A 19,297-nucleotide genomic window follows, 5' to 3' on the forward strand; every position below is an offset into this window, starting at 1 on the left:
GGACCAGCCTATTGGCTCAGGGTGTCTGACCCTCCAAGGGAGGAGTTGTAAAGTTTGATGGCCACAGGCAGGAATGACTTCTTATGACGCTCTGTGTTGCATCTCGGTGGAATGAGTCTCTGGCTGAATGTACTCCTGTGCCCACCCAGTACATTATGTAGTGGATGGGAGACATTGTCCAAGATGGCATGCAACTTAGACAGCATCCTCTTTTCAGACACCACCGTCAGAGAGTCCAGTTCCATCCCCACAACATCACTGGCCTTACGAATGAGTTTGTTGATTCTGTTGGTGTCTGCTACCCTCAGCCTGTTGCCCCAGCACACAACAGCAAACGTGATAGCACTGGCCACCACAGACTCGTAGAACATCCTCAGCATCGTCCGGCAGATGTTAAAGGACCTCGGTCTCCTCAGGAAATAGAGACGACTCTGACCCTTCTTGTAGACAGCCTCAGTGTTCTTTGACCAGTCCAGTTTATTGTCAATTCGTATCCCCAGGTACTTGTAATCCTCCACCATGTCCACACTGACCCCCTGGATGGAAACAGGGGTCACCGGTGCCTTAGCTCTCCTCAGGTCTACCACCAGCTCCTTAGTCTTTTTCACATTAAACTGCAGATAATCCCTTCCACCCAGATCGCTTCCTCTCTCTGCAACGCCCCTCCCCATCTCCATAATCCCTTCACCCTAACTTCCCCATCTCTGTAACACCCCTCCCACCTGCATAATCCCTTCCACCCCAAACTCTTCCCCTCTCTGCCAACACCCCTCCCCATCTCCATAGCCCCTTCCTCTCCAAAATCACTGTCTCTGCAACACCCCTCCCCATTTCCATAATCCCTTCCACCCCGATCGCTTCCCGTCTCTGCAACACCCCTCCCCATCTCCGTAATCCCTTCACCCTAACTTCCCCATCTCTGCAACACCCCTCCCCATCTCCTTAATCCCTTCTACCCCAATATCTCTGTCTCTGTAACACCCCTCCCCATAACCCATTCACCCCAACTTTCCCGACTCTGTAACACCCCTCCCCATCTCCATAATCCCTTACACCTCAAACATTCCCTCTCTGTAACACCCCTCCCCATTTCCTTAATCCCTTCACCCCGAATGTTTACGCTCTCCGCAACACCCCTCCCCTTCTCTGTAAAACCCTCCCCTATCTCCATAACCCTTTCCACACCAATTTCCCCCTTCAACCGTGACTGCTCCCTGTAACATTTCTCCTCATCTCCGTAATCCCTTCAACCCTGACCGTTCCCCGTCTCTGCAACACCACCCAACCTCCGTAACTCCTTCCACACCCCACCTCTGTAACACAGTTCCCTGTGTCTGTCACATCCCTCTCCAAACTCCCTCAACTCCAACCGTTCCCCGTCTCTGCAACACCACCTCACGTCCGTAACTCCTTCCACATCCCACCTCTGTAACACAGCTCCCCATCTCTGTCACATCCTCTTCCAAACCCCCTCAACCCCAACCGTTCCCCGTCTCTGCAACACCACCTCACTTCTGTAACCCCTTCCACATCCCACCTCTGTAACACAGCTCCCCGTCTCTGTCACATCCCTCTCCAAACCCCCTCAACCCTGACCGTTCCCCGTCTCTGCAACACCACCCCACCTCCGTAACCCCTTCCACACCCCGGTTAGTAGGTTAATTGGTCACTGTAAATTGTGCTGAGATTAGGTTTGGGTTAAATCGATGTGTTGCTGGGTGGGCCAGAAGATCCTGTTCCCCACTGAATCTCTAAATCAACAAATAAATAAAACCACTCTAAGGGAGGAGACGTTTCTCCCTGTGCAGACTGCCACAAGAACTGCGTCGGCCAGACAGGACGTGAACCCTCAACTCGCTTGCGGGAGGACAAACTGGCGGAACGGAGACGTGATCCACTGTCGCCGATCCCCGTGCAGGAAGACCGGGACGACACCTCCTTAACCAGGACACCGCGGAAGTTCTGGCGCAGGCAGGCACGAGAATTTTCACAAGCGTGATTCTCTCCTGATGACTCTGCAAACAAACACATTGAAATAGACACCATCTGCAAACCCCCATGAGCCAAATAGAAGCTTGCCAATAGAACTCAACGGTCAGCTGAAGGGGTTGCCAATGAGGACCAAGGCGAGGGAATGGGAAGTGGGGGGTGTGCACTATGTAATTGTGAGCCGTCCCAGAGAGAAACACCAACTGCACACTGAGGATGTTTCCTCGACTGGAAACATCCGCAAGCTGGGCGAACGCCGCAACGTCAAATGCCTCAGCCAATATTCGTCACCATCCTGAACATTTCTCCCTGTCTGCAACCCTTTATTCCGAGGGCTTACGCTCTTGTGGCCACTATGAGGGGGATCCCCTTCTTGGTGTCCATCTCATTCAGTCTATCACAGCTGCGTAAGATCCCTCCCCACCCTTCAGGTCCTGTGTTTATGTGTCGGTCCAAACTGCTCAACCTCTTTCCGTGTCTCAATCTCTTCATCTCGGGATCTAACCCAGTGAGTCTTCTCTGTACCGCCTCCAAAGCAGGTATCCCATAGTGGGAGCTGAATTAGGCCATTTGGTGCATCACGCTCTGCCATTCCATCATGGCTGATTCATTTTCGCCCTCAACCCCATTCTCCTGCCTTTTCCCCGTAACCTTTCATACTCTGAATAACCTATCAACCTCTGCCATAAATACATCTGATCACTTGGCCCCCATAGCATCCTGTGGCAAAGATTCACCACCCTCTGGCTAATCCCTCCTCATCTCCATTAAAAAAGGACGTCCCTCTATTCTGCGGCTGTGCCTCTGGTCCTAGACTCCTCCACTATAAGAAACATCTGTTGAGGCCTTCCACATTCAATAGGTTTCCATGAGATTCCCCCCTTCATTCTTCCAAATTCCAGCTGCTACAGGCCCAGAGCTCCTCATACAACAAGCCTTTCATTCCCGGAATCGTTCTCGTGAACGTCCTCTGGGTCCTTTCTAATGTCAGCACATTGTTTCTTAGACAAGGGCCCTAAACTGCTGGCAATACTCCAAGTGAGGCCTCACCAGTGCCTTCCAAAGCATCACCATCACATCCTTGCTTTTAGATTCTAGTTCTCCCGAAGCGAATGCCAACCTTCCATTTGCCTTCCTCCACTGACTCAACCTGCAAGTTAACCTTTAGTGAATCCCACACGAAGACTCCCAAGTCCCCTTGCACCTCAGATTTTCAAATCTTCTGCCTGCTTATAAAATAATTTAACTTTTGATTCTTCTACCAAAGTGCATGGCCGTAAACTTCCCAGCACTGCATTCCACATCAAAGTTGCTGGTGAACGCAGCAGGCCAGGCAGCATCTCTAGGAAGAGGTACAGTCGATGTTTCAGGCCGAGACCCTTCGTCGGGCATCCTGAGATGCTGCCTGGCCTGCTGCATTCACCAGCAACTTTGATGTGTGTTGCTTGAATTTCCAGCATTTGCAGAATTCCTGTTGTCAGCACTGCATTCCATTTACCACCTCTTTGCCCATTCTCCTAATCTGTCCAAGACCTTCTACAGGCTCCCTGCTTCCTCAATACTACCTGCCCCTCCACCTATCTTTGTATCATCCACAAACTTGGCCACAAAGCCATCAATTCTGAATTCCAAATCATTGACATATAACGTGAAAAGAATCGATCCCAACAGAGACCTATGCGGAGCAACACTAGTCACCAACACCAATCAGAAAAGGCTCCCTTTATTCCCACTCTTTGCCTCCTGCCAATCAGCCAATGCTCTATCCATGCTAGTGTGACACTCAGGCTCGATTAACTCACGGTCGTCTAGGGGGAGCTGCCGACTGCCCTGCCAAACGGTGTAATCGTGTTTCTGTGGATGCTGTGTAATGTACCCCCGGGACAAACCCAGAACGTAAAATATCAGACAGTACACAATATGCGATTAAATGATTACACTTTATAACTCTTACTTTGGCTATGTGGTTAGTAGAGAAACAGAATATAAAAGGAAAAGGCGCCATGTTTAATAAAATAGTTTGTGCACAATAAATCGTTTGAGCTCACTCAGCAGGTATTCCTCCACCAAACAACCTCTGCCAAAAACGCCATCGACACTCGGACCCTCGGATTCCCGTCTCCGCCATCCGGTAGTCTGCCCGCTCTCCACACACGTCCTTCCTCTCGTCCCTCCTCGACCGAAAGCCCGCGAAAAACCCGATTCCCAGACATACAAGAAAGAATAACATCTCTCCCATTGGTTAGCTACCCGTTATCTGTAGTTGTAACCCAAACATCGCTGCTGCAAAGAAACCATTACATCAGCAGTTAGCATTACAGAGAGGCCATTTCATTAGCCTTAGCAGTTAACATTACTGAGAAGCCTACACTAGTATCTCTCCTGTAATACCCTGGGATCTTAACTTGTTAAGCAGCCTCATGTGCGGCACCTTGCCAAGGACCTTCTGAAAATTGAAGTAGACAACATCCACCGACTCTCCTTTGTCTATCCTGCTTGTTATTTCCTCAAATAATTCCAACAGATTTGTGAGACCAGATTCCCCTTAAGGAATCCTTGCCGAGTTTGGCCTGTTGTATCATGTGCCTCCAAGTACACTGAGTCCTCATCCCCAACGATGAACTCCAACATCTTCCCAACCACTGAAGTCAGGCTAACTGGCCTATAATTTCCTTTTTTCTGCCTCTCCTCCTTCTTGAAGAGTGGAGTGACATATTCCAGTCCTCCAGAACCTTCAAAGATCATTAGTAATGCCTGCACAACCTCTTCAGCCACCTCTCTCAGAACCCTGGGTGTAGTCCGCCTGGTCCAGGTGACTTATCTACCTACAGCTTCCCAAGCACCTTCTCCCGAGTAAGAGCAACTGCACTCACTTCTGTCTCCTGACACTCTCCAACTTCCGGCATACTGCTAGTGCCTTCCACAGTGAAGATTTCGCACAAAATACTTACTTAGTTTGCCCATCAGCTCCTTGTCCCTCATAACTACCCCTCCAGTGTCATTTTCCAGCAGTCTGGTATCTACTCTCATCTCTCTTTCACTTTTGGGATCCTTCTTGATATTATTGGCTAGCGTACCTTCACCGGCTGAAGCTGAGGGAATTGGGGTTTAATAGGAACCTGAGGGGCAATGTTCCCACCCAGAGGGTTGTCTGTACTTGGAACGAGCTGCTGGGGGGGGGGGGCGTTGAGGCAGGTGCCTGGGCAACATTTAAAAGAGACCTGGACAGGTATGCAGACCAATTATCATCGAGGGGCAGGGCAAGGGGAGAGGATGGAGGGAGATGGGGAAGGAGGGGGTGGGGGATGGAGGAGTGACAGAGACAGAGAGAGGGGGAAAGCATAGAACGGATAACAGAAGGAAGTATTTTTAACAGAGTGGTGGGTGTGTGGAACATGATGCCGGGGCGGTGGTACAGGCAGATACATTCAGGCGCTCTTTGATAGGCGTATGGATGACAGAAAAATGGGGGGAAGGAGTAGATTGGTCTTGGAGCAGGTTAAACAGTCAGCACAATGGTGTGGGCCGAAGGGCCTGTACGTGCTGAACCGTTCCATATTGTACGAAGGAAGAGAGGGAGGAGAAAGGAGAGAGAGAGTGCGATAGAAAAAGGAGAAGTGGGAGAGTGAATCAGCAGTTCACCTGGAACTGTTAAAGCAATAACGTACAATCTAACTGTGGCAGAATATCTGTGCTGGCCTTAAAATTTAATTGGAGTCCTGACATTTACAAAGCGAATTGTGCCCACAAGGAATAAAGCAAATATCTGTCTTACAATTGTCCACGGCTCATCTGGTGATAACCACACAGAGTGTTAAACAGCTCTCTGCAGGGCCCGACCTTATCCCAGTCTAGAATTCCCAGATACGATCATTCCACACAGACCCCCAGAGCACACACACGCACCGGGGGAACTGGTATGCCACACTGGGGGAATGGGTATGGCCCCCCACACACACTGACCCTCACTGAAGGACAGTCTCTCTCACACACACACACACACACACACACACACACACACACACACACACACCCAGACCCTTGGCCAACTCTAGTACCTGTGTAACAGTTAGTTGCCCTATGCTGTAGCAGAGAGCTGGATGATGACTCCTGTGCGTAATGCCTCTGACGGTCCGTCTGTTATATCCATGCCCCCTATCGAACCCCAGTGTCCAAGGAATGGATAGGAGTCAGGTGGAGATATGGGCAGACACCGCAAATTGACATGATGAGGCCTCACACGAGGACAGACAGGGGCAGCCTGCTCTATTGCTCTGCTCAGTGGGGATCAGTCCTGACTGTCTGTCATTTGCAAGGTTCTGCCGTGGACTGTGTGTGTGTGTGTGTGAGAGAGAGAGAGAGAGAGACTCTGTACACCCTGTGTGTGAGAGAGAAAGAGAGAGGGACTGAGAGACAGACAGACATCCCATGCGCCCTGTTTGTGTGTGTGTGTGTGTGTGTGTGTGTGTGAGAGACAGAGAGACACAGAGACATCATGTACACCGTGTGTGTGTAGATGAGAAGAGAGACACAGAGACATCGTGTACACCGTGTGTGTGTGTGTGTGTGTGTGTGTGTGTGTGTGAGAGAGAGAGAGAGAGAGACTCTGTACACCCTGTGTGTGAGAAAGAGAGAGGGACTGAGAGACAGACAGACATCCCATACGCCCTGTTTGTGTGTGTGTGTGTGTGTGTGTGTGTGTGTGTGTGTGTGTGTATGTGTGTGTGTACATGTGTGTGTGTGCGTGAATGAGAGAGGGAGATCCTGTGTTGTTACAACCTCAGACACACCTTGCTGTCTCCCCACTCTGCACACCATTGGGACGTGGGCAACAGATATGCAGCACAGTGGGGCGGAGGGTCACCGTGGGAAGGTCCCACACTCTATCGGCAGGGCAGAGGGGAGATAGTGCTGTGCCATGGGAGGGACAGCGAGGAGGAAGGATGAGTAGGAGGTAATGTTGTACTGAGGGATGGGGGTGTGAGGGGGTGATGAGGAGGTAATGTTGTACTGTGGGATGGGGGTGTGAGGGGGTGATGAGGGGGTAATGTGCGGAGGGATGGGAGTGTGAGGGGGTGATGAGGAGGTAATGTTGTGCTGTGGGATGGGGGTGTGAGGGGGTGATGAGGAGGTAATGTGCTGTGGGATGGGGGTGTGAGGAGGTGATGAGGAGGTAATGTTGTACTGTGGGATGGGGGTGTGAGGGGGTGATGAGGAGGTAATGTTGTGCTGTGGGATGGGGGTGTGAGGGGGTGATGATGAGGTAATGTTGTGCTGTGGAATGGGGGTGTGAGGGGGTGATGAGGAGGTAATGTTGTGCTGTGGAATGGGGGTGTGAGGGGGTGATGAGGAGGTAATGTTGTGCTGTGGGATGGGGGTGTGATGGGGAGGTAATGTTGTGCTGTGGGATGGGGGTGTGGGGGGGTGTGAGGAGGTAATGTTGTGCTGTGGGATGGGGGTGTGAGGGGGTGATGAGGAGGTAATGTTGTGCTGTGGGATGGGGGTGTGAGGGGGTGCTGAGGAGGTAATGTTGTGCTGTGGGATGGGGGTGTGAGGGGGTGATGAGGAGGTAATGTTGTGCTGTGGGATGGGGGTGTGAGGGGGTGATGAGGAGGTAATGTTGTGCTGTGGGATGGGGGTGTGAGGGGGTGATGAGGAGGTAATGTTGTGCTGTGGGATGGGGGTGTGAGGGGGTGATGAGGAGGTAATGTTGTGCTGTGGGATGGGGGTGTGAGGGGGTGATAAGGGGTAATGTGCTGTGGGATGGGGGTGTGAGGGGGTGATGAGGAGGTAATGTTGTGCTGTGGGATGGGGGTGTGAGGGGGTGTGAGGAGGTAATGTTGTGCTGTGGGATGGGGGTGTGAGGGGGTGATGAGGAGGTAATGTTGTGCTGTGGGATGGGGGTGTGAGGGGGTGATGAGGAGGTAATGTTGTGCTGTGGGATGGGGGTGTGAGGGGGTGATGAGGAGGTAATGTTGTGCTGTGGGATGGGGGTGTGAGGGGGTGATAAGGGGGTAATGTGCTGTGGGATGGGGGTGTGAGGGGGTGATGAGGAGGTAATGTTGTGCTGTGGGATGGGGGTGTGAGGGGGTGATGGGGAGGTAATGTTGTGCTGTGGGATGGGGGTGTGAGGGGGTGATGAGGAGGTAAAGTTGTGCTGTGGGATGGGGGTGTGAGGGGGTGATGAGGAGGTAATGTTGTGCTGTGGGATGGGGGTGTGAGGGGGTGATGAGGAGGTAATGTGCTGTGGGATGGGGGTGTGAGGGGGTGATGAGGGGGTGATGAGGAGGTAATGTTGTGCTGTGGGATGGGGGTGTGAGGGGGTGATGAGGGGGTAATGTACTGTGGGATGGGGGTGTGATGAGGAGGTAATGTGCTGTGGGATGGGGGTGTGAGGGGGTGATGAGGAGGTAATGTTGTGCTGTGGGATGGGGGTGTGAGGGGGTGATGGGGAGGTAATGTTGTGCTGTGGGATGGGGGTGTGAGGGGGTGATGAGGAGGTAATGTTGTGCTGTGGGATGGGGGTGTGAGGGGGTGATGGGGAGGTAATGTTGTGCTGTGGGATGGGGGTGTCAGGGGTGATGAGGAGGTAATGTTGTGCTGTGGGATGGGGGTGTGAGGGGGTGATGAGGAGGTAATGTTGTGCTGTGGGATGGGGTGTGAGGGGGTGATGGGGAGGTAATGTTGTGCTGTGGGATGGGGGTGTCAGGGGTGATGAGGAGGTAATGTTGTGCTGTGGGATGGGGGTGTGAGGGGGTGATAAGGGGGTAATGTGCTGTGGGATGGGGGTGTGAGGGGGTGATAAGGGGGTAATGTGCTGTGGGATGGGGGTGTGGGGGGGTGATGAGGAGGTAATGTTGTGCTGTGGGATGGGGGTGTGAGGGGGTGATAAGGGGGTAATGTGCTGTGGGATGGGGGTGTGAGGGGGTGATGAGGAGGTAATGTGCTGTGGGATGGGGGTGTGAGGGGGTGTGAGGAGGTAATGTTGTGCTGTGGGATGGGGGTGTGAGGGGGTGATGAGGAGGTAATGTTGTGCTGTGGGATGGGGGTGTGAGGGGTGATGAGGAGGTAATGTTGTGCTGTGGGATGGGGGTGTGAGGGGGTGATAAGGGGGTAATGTGCTGTGGGATGGGGGTGTGAGGGGGTGATGAGGAGGTAATGTTGTGCTGTGGGATGGGGGTGTGAGGGGGTGATGAGGAGGTAATGTGCTGTGGGATGGGGGTGTGAGGGGGTGATGAGGAGGTAATGTTGTGCTGTGGGATGGGGGTGTGAGGGGGTGATGAGGAGGTAATGTTGTGCTGTGGGATGGGGGTGTGGGGGGGTGATGAGGAGGTAATGTTGTGCTGTGGGATGGGGGTGTGAGGGGGTAATGTGCTGTGGGATGGGGGTGTGAGAGGGTGATGAGGAGGTAATGTTGTGCTGTGGGATGGGGGTGTGAGGGGGTGATGGGGAGGTAATGTTGTGCTGTGGGATGGGGGTGTCAGGGGTGATGAGGAGGTAATGTTGTGCTGTGGGATGGGGGTGTGAGGGGGTGATGAGGAGATAATGTTGTGCTGTGGGATGGGGGTGTGAGGGGGTGCTGAGGAGGTAATGTTGTGCTGTGGGATGGGGGTGTGAGAGGGTGATGAGGAGGTAATGTGCTGTGGGATGGGGGTGTGAGAGGGTGAGGAGGAGGTAATGTTGTGCTGTGGGATGGGGGTGTGAGGGGGTGATGAGGAGGTAATGTTGTGCTGTGGGATGGGGGTGTGAGGGGTTGATGAGGAGGTAATGTGCTGTGGGATGGGGGTGTGAGGGGGTGATGAGGAGGTAATGTTGTACTGTGGGATGGGGGTGTGAGGGGGTGATGAGGGGGTAATGTCGGAGGGATGGGAGTGTGAGGGGGTGATGAGGAGGTAATGTTGTGCTGTGGGATGGGGGTGTGAGGGGGTGATGAGGAGGTAATGTGCTGTGGGATGGGGGTGTGAGGAGGTGATGAGGAGGTAATGTTGTACTGTGGGATGGGGGTGTGAGGGGGTGATGAGGAGGTAATGTTGTGCTGTGGGATGGGGGTGTGAGGGGGTGATGATGAGGTAATGTTGTGCTGTGGAATGGGGGTGTGAGGGGGTGATGAGGAGGTAATGTTGTGCTGTGGAATGGGGGTGTGAGGGGGTGATGAGGAGGTAATGTTGTGCTGTGGGATGGGGGTGTGATGGGGAGGTAATGTTGTGCTGTGGGATGGGGGTGTGGGGGGGTGTGAGGAGGTAATGTTGTGCTGTGGGATGGGGGTGTGAGGGGGTGATGAGGAGGTAATGTTGTGCTGTGGGATGGGGGTGTGAGGGGGTGCTGAGGAGGTAATGTTGTGCTGTGGGATGGGGGTGTGAGGGGGTGATGAGGAGGTAATGTTGTGCTGTGGGATGGGGGTGTGAGGGGGTGATGAGGAGGTAATGTTGTGCTGTGGGATGGGGGTGTGAGGGGGTGATGAGGAGGTAATGTTGTGCTGTGGGATGGGGGTGTGAGGGGGTGATGAGGAGGTAATGTTGTGCTGTGGGATGGGGGTGTGAGGGGGTGATAAGGGGTAATGGCTGTGGGATGGGGGTAATGTTGTGCTGTGGGATGGGGGTGTGAGGGGGTGATGAGGAGGTAATGTTGTGCTGTGGGATGGGGGTGTGAGGGGGTGATGAGGAGGTAATGTTGTGCTGTGGGATGGGGGTGTGAGGGGGTGATGAGGAGGTAATGTTGTGCTGTGGGATGGGGGTGTGAGGGGGTGATGAGGAGGTAATGTTGTGCTGTGGGATGGGGGTGTGAGGGGGTGATGAGGGAGGTAATGTTGTGCTGTGGGATGGGGGTGAGGGGGTGATGGGAGGTAATGTTGTGCTGTGGGATGGGGGTGTGAGGGGGTGATGAGGAGGTAATGTTGTGCTGTGGGATGGGGGTGTGAGGGGGTGATGAGGAGGTAATGTTGTGCTGTGGGATGGGGGTGTGAGGGGGTGAAGGAGGTAATGTTGTGCTGTGGGATGGGGGTGTGAGGGGGTGATGAGGAGGTAATGTTGTGCTGTGGGATGGGGGTGTGAGGGGGTGATGAGGAGGTAATGTTGTGCTGTGGGATGGGGGTGTGAGGGGGTGATGAGGAGGTAATGTTGTGCTGTGGGATGGGGGTGTGAGGGGGTGATGAGGAGGTAATGTTGTGCTGTGGGATGGGGGTGTGAGGGGGTGATGAGGAGGTAATGTTGTGCTGTGGGATGGGGGTGTGAGGGGGTGATGAGGAGGTAATGTTGTGCTGTGGGATGGGGGTGTGAGGGGGTGATGGGAGGTAATGTTGTGCTGTGGGATGGGGGTGTGAGGGGGTGATGAGGAGGGTAATGTTGTGCTGTGGGATGGGGGTGTGGGGTGAGGGGGGTGTGATGATGGGGGTAATGTGTGGGGGTGTGAGGGGGTGATGTAATGTGCTGTGGGATGGGGGTGTGAGGGGGTGATGAGGAGGTAATGTTGTGCTGTGGGATGGGGGTGTGAGGGGGTGATGGGGGTAATGTGCTGTGGGATGGGGGTGTGAGGGGGTGATGAGGAGGTAATGTTGTGCTGTGGGATGGGGGTGTGAGGGGGTGATGAGGAGGTAATGTTGTGCTGTGGGATGGGGGTGTGAGGGGGTGATGAGGAGGTAATGTTGTGCTGTGGGATGGGGGTGTGAGGGGGTGATGAGGAGGTAATGTTGTGCTGTGGGATGGGGGTGTGAGGGGGTGATAGGGGTAATGTGCTGTGGGATGGGGGTGTGAGGGGTGATGAGGAGGTAATGTTGTGCTGTGGGATGGGGGTGTGAGGGGGTGATGAGGAGGTAATGTGCTGTGGGATGGGGGTGTGAGGGGGTGATGAGGAGGTAATGTTGTGCTGTGGGATGGGGGTGTGAGGGGGGTGATGAGGAGGTAATGTTGTGCTGTGGGATGGGGGTGTGAGGGGGTGATGAGGAGGTAATGTTGTGCTGTGGGATGGGGGTGTGAGGGGTGATGAGGAGGTAATGTTGTGCTGTGGGATGGGGGTGTGAGGGGGTGATGAGGAGGTAATGTTGTGCTGTGGGATGGGGGTGTGAGGGGTGATGGGAGGTAATGTTGTGCTGTGGGATGGGGGTGTGAGGGGGTGATGAGGAGGTAATGTTGTGCTGTGGGATGGGGGTGTGAGGGGGTGATGAGGAGGTAATGTTGTGCTGTGGGATGGGGGTGTGAGGGGGTGATGAGGAGGTAATGTGCTGTGGGATGGGGGTGTGAGAGGGTGATGATGGGAGGTAATGTTGTGCTGTGGGATGGGGGTGTGAGGGGGTGATGAGGAGGTAATGTTGTGCTGTGGGATGGGGGTGTGAGGGGTGATGAGGAGGTAATGTGCTGTGGGATGGGGGTGTGAGGAGGTAATGTTGTGCTGTGGGATGGGGGTGTGGGGGGGTGATGAGGAGGTAACGTTGTGCTGTGGGATGGGGGTGTGAGGGGGTGATGAGGAGGTAATGTTGTGCTGTGGGATGGGGGTGTGAGGGGGTGATGAGGAGGTAATGTTGTGCTGTGGGATGGGGGTGTGAGGGGGTAATGTGCTGTGGGATGGGGGTGTGAGAGGGTGATGAGGAGGTAATGTTGTGCTGTGGGATGGGGGTGTGAGGGGGTGATGGGGAGGTAATGTTGTGCTGTGGGATGGGGGTGTCAGGGGTGATGAGGAGGTAATGTTGTGCTGTGGGATGGGGGTGATGAGGAGTAATGTTGTGCTGTGGGATGGGGGTGTGAGGGGGTGATGAGGAGGTAATGTTGTGCTGTGGGATGGGGGTGTGAGGGGGTGATGAGGAGGTAATGTTGTGCTGTGGGATGGGGGTGTGAGGGGTGTGAGGAGGTAATGTTGTGCTGTGGGATGGGGGTGTGAGGGGTGATGAGGAGGTAATGTGCTGTGGGATGGGGGTGTGAGGGGGTGATGAGGAGGTAATGTTGTGCTGTGGGATGGGGGTGTGAGGGGGTGATGAGGAGGTAATGTTGTGCTGTGGGATGGGGGTGTGAGGGGGTGATGAGGAGGTAATGTGCTGTGGGATGGGGGTGTGGGTAATGTTGTGCTGTGGGATGGGGGTGTGAGGGGGTGATGAGGAGGTAATGTTGTGCTGTGGGATGGGGGTGTGAGGGGGTGATGAGGAGGTAATGTTGTGCTGTGGGATGGGGGTGTGAGGGGGTGATGAGGAGGTAATGTTGTGCTGTGGGATGGGGGTGTGAGGGGGTGATGAGGGGGTAATGTGCTGTGGGATGGGGGTGTGAGGGGGTGATGAGGAGGTAATGTTGTGCTGTGGGATGGGGGTGTGAGGGGGTGATGAGGAGGTAATGTTGTGCTGTGGGATGGGGGTGTGAGGGGGTGTGAGGAGGTAATGTTGTGCTGTGGGATGGGGGTGTGAGGGGGTGATGGGGAGGTAATGTTGTGCTGTGGGATGGGGGTGTGAGGGGGTGATGAGGAGGTAATGTTGTGCTGTGGGATGGGGTGTGAGGGGGTGATGAGGAGGTAATGTGCTGTGGGATGGGGGTGTGAGGGGGTGATGAGGAGGTAATGTGCTGTGGGATGGGGGTGTGAGGGGGTGATGGGGAGGTAATGTTGTGCTGTGGGATGGGGGTGTGAGGGGGTGATGAGGAGGTAATGTGCTGTGGGATGGGGGTGTGAGGGGGTGATGGGGAGGTAATGTTGTGCTGTGGGATGGGGGTGTGAGGGGGTGATGGGGAGGTAATGTTGTGCTGTGGGATGGGGGTGTCAGGGGTGATGAGGAGGTAATGTTGTACTGTGGGATGGGGGTGTGAGGGGGTGATGAGGAGGTAATGTGCTGTGGGATGGGGGTGTCAGGGGGTGATGAGGAGGTAATGTGCTGTGGGATGGGGGTAGGGGGTGATGAGGAGGTAATGTGCTGTGGGATGGGGGTGTGAGGGGGTGATGGGGAGGTAATGTTGTGCTGTGGGATGGGGGTGTGAGGGGGTGATGAGGAGGTAATGTGCTGTGGGATGGGGGTGTGAGGGGGTGATGGGGAGGTAATGTTGTGCTGTGGGATGGGGGTGTGAGGGGGTGATGAGGAGGTAATGTTGTGCTGTGGGATGGGGGTGTGAGGGGGTGATGTTGAGGTAATGTTGTGCTGTGGGATGGGGGTGTGAGGGGGTGATGGGGAGATAATGTTGTGCTGTGGGATGGGGGTGTGAGGGGGTGATGAGGAGGTAATGTTGTGCTGTGGGATGGGGGTGTGAGGGGTGATGTTGAGGTAATGTTGTGCTGTGGGATGGGGGTGTGAGGGGGTGCTGAGGAGGTAATGTTGTGCTGTGGGATGGGGGTGTGAGAGGGTGATGGGGAGATAATGTTGTGCTGTGGGATGGGGGTGTGAGGGGGTGATGAGGAGGTAATGTTGTGCTGTGGGATGGGGGTGTGAGGGGGTGATGTTGAGGTAATGTTGTGCTGTGGGATGGGGGTGTGAGGGGGTGCTGAGGAGGTAATGTGCTGTGGATGGGGGTGTGAGAGGGTGATGGGGAGGTAATGTTGTGCTGTGGGATGGGGGTGTGAGGGGGTGCTGAGGAGGTAATGTTGTGCTGTGGGATGGGGGTGTGAGAGGGTGATGGGGAGGTAATGTTGTGCTGTGGGATGGGGGTGTGAGGGGGTGATGAGGAGGTAATGTTGTGCTGTGGGATGGGGGTGTGAGGGGGTGATGGGGAGATAATGTTGTGCTGTGGGATGGGGGTGTGAGGGGGTGATGAGGAGGTAATGTTGTGCTGTGTGATGGGGGTGTGAGGGGGTGATGAGGAGGTAATGTTGTGCTGTGGGATGGGGGTGTGAGGGGGTGATGGGGAGGTAATGTTGTGCTGTGGGATGGGGGTGTGAGGGGGTGATGGGGAGATAATGTTGTGCTGTGGGATGGGGGTGTGAGGGGGTGATGAGGAGGTAATGTTGTGCTGTGTGATGGGGGTGTGAGGGGGTGATGAGGAGATAATGTTGTGCTGTGGGATGGGGGTGTGAGGGGGTGATGAGGAGGTAATGTTGTGCTGTGTGATGGGGGTGTGAGGGGGTGATGAGGAGGTAATGTTGTGCTGTGGGATGGGGGTGTGAGGGGGTGATGGGGAGGTAATGTTGTGCTGTGGGATGGGGGTGTGAGGGGGTGATGGGGAGATAATGTTGTGCTGTGGGATGGGGGTGTGAGGGGGTGATGGGGAGGTAATGTTGTGCTGTGTGATGGGGGTGTGAGGGGGTGATGAGGAGGTAATGTTGTGCTGTGTGATGGGGGTGTGAGGGGGTGATGAGGAGGTAATGTTGTGCTGTGGGATGGGGGTGTGAGGGGGTGATGAGGAGGTAATGTTGTGCTGTGGGTGGGGCCGTGAGGAGGCAGCTCCACGGCACGGGACAGGAGAGTGCGAGTTGTAGCTACGCGCTGCGGGTCGTGGAAGTGGGTAGGGAGAACTGTGCAGCGGAGGGACGATGAGGAGGGGACGTTGAGGGGTGGCGAGCAGGGTCGGGTGTTGTGCCGCTGGAGGGGCGGTGACGGGACAGGGTGAGGAGGGAGCTCTGCGCCACGGGAGGGGTGGGGAATCAATGTCGCACAGTGGGAAGGGCAGCCGAGCCTTCGCCAAGCCCTCCTCTCTCGCACAGCATGATAAGAGACACACTCTGTGACTCATTTCCCTCAGTCTCAGCCCACACGCAGTGCTGCCGAGCTGTTAATGCTTCAGATTAAAACATTAAGGCACCGGCTGTCGGTTAAACGCTCACAGCAACCAGAGTGCTCTGACCCGCTGGCGTGCGAGAAATTCCTCTCACCAGCTCCGTGACTCAGTGTGAGGGTTTGACCACACTGGGAGCATTGTGTTCAGATCTGGCTGCAGGGGAGATTTACCAGGATGCTGTCTTACCAGGAGAGGTTGAGCACTCATGGGCGAGGACGATGAGAGGTTGTTGTTCCGTTTGCTACGTGTTGTTTCTCTCTCTCTTCACGCTTCTCAGCGGCTGGCCTGATTCACGATGGAGCGTGGCCCGGGAGGGGCGGACGCGTGTCTGTCCGTTCGGCAGCCTGGGCTGGATCACTCTTCATCCACAACGTGGCTGGTGGCGTCCTTGACGCTCGCCAAGCCTCCACACCGCGTGGACGCGTTGATCCAGGTCGCGGAGGGGATGGGAGGCGACTGGATCGAGGTGAATATCCTTTGAACTTCAATCAATCATCATGGAGATGGGGAGATGGTGTAAATCAGCGCACGAAGAGGAGGCTTGAGCGAACAATAGACAGCACAAATCTCACGGTCAATCTACAGACAAGGCCAGAGGTGACAGAGATAATAACAGGACCGAACTGAAGACTCTTCGTTTCTCCCTGTGTCTCATTCTAAACAAAACATATCGTTAAGGAGGTGTTCCGGAGTGAGACAGACCAGTGGTGTCGCAGTCACAACCGTGCTCTCGGTGTCAGTGAGACCAAGGAATTGGTTGAACACACCCCAATCCTCATGAAGGAGTCAGCAGTGGAAAGGGGGAGCAGTTTGCAGTTCCTTGGGGTGGGGGCCCGTCGGCATCTCGGATGATCTGTCCTGGGCCCAACACATCAATGCCATTGCAATCACGAGGAAATCTGTGGACGCTGGAATTTCAAGCAACACACATCAAAGTTGCTGGTGAACGCAGCAGGCCAGGCAGCATCTCTAGGAAGAGGTACTGTCGGCGTTTTGGGCCGAGACCCTTCGTCAGGACTAACTGAAGGAAGAGTTAGTAAGAGATTTGAAAGTGGGAGGGGGAGGGGGAGATCCAAAATGATAGAAGAAGACAGGAGGGTGAGGGATGGAGCCAAGAGCTGGACAGGTGATTGGCAAAAGGGATATGAGAGGATCATGGGATAGGAGGTCCGGGAAGAAGGAAAAGGTGGGGGAGGGGGGGAACCAGAGGATGGGCAAGGGGTATAGTCAGAGGGACAGAGGGAGGAAAAGGAGAGAGAGAAAAAGAATGTTTGTATATAAATAAATAACGGATGGGGTACGAGGGGGAGGTGGGGCATTAGCGGAAGTTAGAGAAGTCAATGTTCATGCCATCAGGTTGGAGGCTACCCAGACGGAATATAAGATGTTGTTCCTCCAACCTGAGTGTGGCTTCATCTTTACAGTTAGAGGAGGCCGTGGATAGACATGTCAGAATGGGAATGGGATGTGGAATTAAAATGTGTGGCCAGTGGGAGATCCTGCTTTCTCTGGCGGACAGAGCAATTGCCAAGAAGGCCAGTGGCTGCACCTCATTGGGAGTTGAGGAGAATTAGTATGTCACCCAAAGTCTCCGGCAAATGTCAGCAGCTGAGCGTTCTGACCGGTTGCGTCGCTGTCTGCAGGCGCCAGATTGGAAACAGCTGCAGAAAGTTGTAACCTCAGTCCACGGTGTCGCGGGCGTTATCTCCCCACCACCGAGACCGCCTTCAAAAGACGATGCCTCGGAAAGGCTGCGTCCATCTTTGAGAACCCTCATCACCCAGGATTGCTTCGATGACATCAACTGGAATGTCTTTCGTGATGAGGACGTCTCCGAGTTCACGGATCTTTCGTGATGAGGACGTCTCCGAGTTCACGGATCTTTCGTGATGAGGACGTCTCCGAGTTCACGGATCTTTCGTGATGAGGACGTCTCCGAGTTTACGGATCTTTCGTGATGAGGACGTCTCCGAGTTCACGGATCTTTCGTGATGAGGACGTCTCCGAGTTCACGGATGGGGCCGCGAGCTTCATCTGGAGGCGCATTGAGGACGTTGCCCCCCAAATATCGGTCAGGGTCTATCCAAACCAGAAACCCCGCATCAACAGTTCCGTTCGAGCGAGCACTAACTGCAGGAGACAGAACTTGTGTTGCCGGTAACCACCAGGAGCTCAAGAAATGTAGCTACGGTCTGCGCAAAGTCATTAAGGCAGCGAAATGACAATACAGGGACAAGATCCAGACATAACTCTCCGTCAACAGCACACACAGCTTATGGCAAGGTCTGCACGCCATCGCAGACTTCAAAGCTAAACACAGTGCTGTTGCCAATATCGCTGCCTCTCTCCCAGGTGAATTAAATCTTTTTTTATGCTTGGATCAATGTTGCCAACACTGAGCCCCCGAGGAGAGCTACTGAAATGATCGGCACCTTGGTCAACTCTGACGCTGAAGTACACAGGCGTTTCCAGCGAGTGGACAGTCGCAAGGCTGCAGGACCGGACGGCATCCCAGGGCGGGTACTCAGGATGTGTGCGGCACATCTAGCAGGTGTGCTTACTGACATTTTAAATCTGTCCCTCTCCCAGTGCCCTCCTCCTTCAAAACGTCCACCATTGTTCCTGTACCTAAAAAGACCAAGGTAACACGCCTGAACGACTGGCGCCCCGTCGCACTCACCTCAATAATAAACAAATGCTTCGAGAGGCTGGTCAAGGATTACATCTGCAGCTTGCTACCACCCACACTGGACCCCCTACAATTCACCTACCGACACAACCGATCGACAGATGATGCAATAGCCTCAGCTCTACACACTTACACATCTGGAGAAACCAGATGCTTATGTGAGAATGCTGTTCTTGGACTACAGTTCAGCATTCAACACCATAATTCATTCCAGGCTCGACAAGAAGCTCAGAGACCTCGACCTTGACCCTGCCTGGTGCAGCTGGATCCTGGGCTTCCTGTCAGATCACCAGCAGGTGGTAAGAGTGGGCTCCCTCACCTCTGCCCCTCTGACTCGCAACACAAAAGCCCCCTCAGGGCTGTGTCCTAAGTCCCCTCCTTTACTGTCTGTATACTCATGACCGTGTTGCCACCCACAACTCCCATCTGCTAATTAAAGTTGCTGACGATACTACATTGATTGGCCTAATCTCAAATAGTGAGGCAGCCTACAGAGAAGAAGTCATCACCCTGACACAGTGGTGTCAAGAAAACAACCTCTCCCTCAATGTCGCAAAAACAAAGGAGCTGATTGTGGACTACAGGAGTAATGGAGACAGGCTAGCCCCTATTGACATCAATGGATCTGGAGTTGAGAGGGTGAACAGCTTTAAGTTCCTCATCGTACACATCACCAAGGATCTCACATGCTCTGTACATACCGGCTATGTGGTGAAAAAAGCACAACAGTGCCTCTTTCACCTCAGACAGTTGAAGAAGTTTGGCGTGGGCCCCCAAACCCTAAGAACTTTCTATAGGGGCAGAATTGAGAGCATCCTGACTGGCTGCATCACTGCCTGGTATGGGAACTGTACTTCCCTCAATCGCAGGACTCTGCAGAGAGTGGTGCGGACAGCCCAGTGCATCTGTAGTTGTGAACCTCCCATGATTCAGGACATTTACAGAC

This window comes from Mobula hypostoma, chromosome 28, assembly GCF_963921235.1.
Source record: "Mobula hypostoma chromosome 28, sMobHyp1.1, whole genome shotgun sequence".
NCBI classification, from domain to species: Eukaryota; Metazoa; Chordata; class Chondrichthyes; order Myliobatiformes; family Myliobatidae; genus Mobula; species Mobula hypostoma.